The following is a 2924-nucleotide window of genomic DNA, read 5'->3' on the forward strand; positions in this document are numbered from 1 at the left end:
TGGAAGCCTGTTTTCTTCTAACTTCCCTGGGTCGATCGCTGTGGCAACAGCGATCCTGGAGAAAATGGAGGAGGCCGGCGCACGCATGTATGCGGCGAATTGTCCGAATGGAGTCTGAGATGATTCCGTATACGCCCAACGCCTTCCCCAAGTTGAAAGATATGGCTAATAGGTTTAACGTTCTGATCGTCTTTTATGCTCCAAAGAAGCTTGGAGCCGTCGCATCACTTTCGATAACCGAAAGAGATGCTGTAAGAAGAAGCATGAAACACGTTTTGTTGACTGTGTCGACGTCGTGTACGAGATACCCTAGTCATTCGGCCAGTCGTACACTGACCAGACCGGACGCTGCATTAATGTCCGATTCTGAAAACACGCAAAGGATCTGGCTAATAATGCGCTCGCGCGCCTAGTACATTAATGCATTGCTCACGCCGATTGTACAACGCCTTTCTGTTGCTCGAGAAATGTAGGAAGAAGTAAACAAAAGACCAGTCTAGAGACAGTGACGTCTTTCCTTTCCTCAGCTGAAAAGAGGGACAAGATTGTGTCAGCAACCCTAGCTCTTTAAAACGCAGAGCAATTTTTATTTTATTTTTTTCCACACCTGGTCTGCTAACTTCTTGCGTGCTGGCTTCCAAGATGTCTTGCAATCTTGCAAGGTGATAAGTGCACAAGTCTATGAAAAAAAAAATATATATATATATATATATATATATATATATATATATATATATATATATATATATATATATATATATATATATATATATATATATATATATATATATATATATATATATATATATAAGGAGGGGGTTGAAGCTCGAATGGGTCCGGTAGGGCATAAACTTATAGGAGGTGACACACGGTGGAAAAAACAACACTTTAATCCGACGTTTCGGCCGGGGTCCGGCCTTTGTCAAGGAATGTAGGAACGCAGTGCGCTACATTCCTTGACAAAGGCCGGACCCCGGCCGAAACGTCGGATTAAAGTGTTGTTTTTTCCACCGTGTGTCACCTCCTATAAGTTTATATATATATATATATATATATATATATAAAGGAAAGAAGCCACCAGTCGGCGAGGCCAAGGAAAGCGTTGGGGATGGTACTTTGTCTTTTTTTTTTAATGTTTACTTGGATAATCACAGAAATTAGTAATGTAATCTGTTAAGGGGAAAGATAATTAGACACAAAGTAGAAGAAAAAACAACGTGCCGATGGTGGGATCCGAACCCACGACCTCCGAATAACGAGTCCGGTGCTCTTCCAACTGAGCTACATCGGCCGCTGTCCCCCCTGCTACTTTCTTGGGTATTTATGTTGTCTGTATACGGACCTTGAGAGTGTTCACCAGCGCGAGAGTGTTCACCAGGGTGGCGCTGGTGAACACTCTCAAGGTCCGTATACAGACAACATAAATACCCAAGAAAGTAGCAGGGGGGACAGCGGCCGATTTAGCTCAGTTGGAAGAGCACCGGACTCGTTATTCGGAGGTCGTGGGTTCGGATCCCACCATCGGCACGTTGTTTTTTCTTCTACTTTGTGTCTAATTATCTTTCCCCTTAACAGATTACATTACTAATTTCTGTGATTATCCAAGTAAACATTAAAAAAAAGACAAAGTACCATCCCCAACGCTTTCCTTGGCCTCGCCGACTGGTGGCTTCTTTCCTTTATGTATTATAACGAGCACCCTCATCTCCCCTTGATTGATCTGCTTATATATATATATATATATATATATATATATATATATATATATATATATATATATATATATATATAGTGTGTGTGTGTGTGTGTGTGTGTGTGTGTGTGTGTGTGTGTGTGTGTGTGTGTGTGTGTGTGTGTGTGTGTGTGTGTGTGTGTGTGTGTGTGTTCGCAAATCTGACTCTCTGATAGTCTGATCTTTCCTTCAATAAATAAGCTGTGGGAGTCACACCTGCGTTTCGTCTTACGTATTTCTTCCTTTTTTCTTGTGTGTTTGCGCCTATGAGACGAATATCATTACTAAGTAAGTCTGTTGGCATTGTCCGCCGCTCTGTGTAGATACCTTCCGACAATATTATTAGTGCGCAAATCTCAGGAAGTTATAAAAACCGGAACTGGGCATTCTTGGCTTTTTTACTTTTTTAGTCCTCGTGTGCTGTTACACCAAATACTTTTATTTCGTCCCAAAACTCAAGATAACTTAAATGTTCCCATTGAATAATTTCAAAGACATCGTCTTCCCACGTGTTAACAGTGCCTTGCTGGCAAACCACCTGTCTCCTTTCCACCGTCTTCCTGCTATACAATCCATAACAGTCAGCTTTATGACACTGTGCGGCAATTGCCACTAAATTATTCGTTCCTTCTTACCAAAATTGCAGGCGCAAATGTTCGCCAATGTTTCTTTTTATTAAACTGGTGGAAGGAAAGAATCTCAAATGGATGGATGGTTGTCGTGTGCAAATGGAATTCATTGCCCAGGACGTCTGTGTGGTCCACTCGGACGGTCATCCCGTTGTCAACTGGCAAGACAGCCTCTACAGCCTCAACACCAACCAGAAGCGGATATATGGGGAGATCCGCCCTTTGTCCCTTTTGAGAGATTTCGGATCGTAAAATCACGCTGAACCTCAGTTTTTCAGTGAAGAATGTCCTCGAAATACATGGTACAAATGCGGCCACCCCCTTCCCAAAATGCCGCACTCCCTGAGCTAGCGTTAAGTCCTCCCCTGCGACGTAGGTGCAACAGTGCGTTAACATTGGAACATGACGCGATCTATTTGCACAACTTCGAAATATGCTCCAAGAATGAATGCTTTGCGGCCGTTTTACTGGGGATGTTGGAGGACAATAGAACTCCGTAGTTTCTGGTGAGTAATCTGCTATCGTGAGCGTACTTTCTACTCCCGTTTCAACAAAATGGGAGA

At 42.6% G+C, this 2924-nt stretch overlaps 1 non-coding gene across 1 annotated transcript; it reads right to left on the reverse strand.

Annotated features, from left to right (window-relative positions):
* Positions 1-1218: 1218 nt before the first annotated feature.
* TRNAT-CGU (transfer RNA threonine (anticodon CGU)) lies at positions 1219-1291 on the reverse strand. Its single transcript has one exon. It is a non-coding gene; the product is annotated as a tRNA-Thr (tRNA).
* Between the last annotated feature and the right edge of the window lie 1633 nt (positions 1292-2924).

The sequence above is a fragment of the Amblyomma maculatum genome, unplaced genomic scaffold, assembly GCF_055883805.1.
Source record: "Amblyomma maculatum isolate TAMU_Amacu unplaced genomic scaffold, ASM5588380v1 scaffold_22, whole genome shotgun sequence".
NCBI lineage: Eukaryota > Metazoa > Arthropoda > Arachnida > Ixodida > Ixodidae > Amblyomma > Amblyomma maculatum.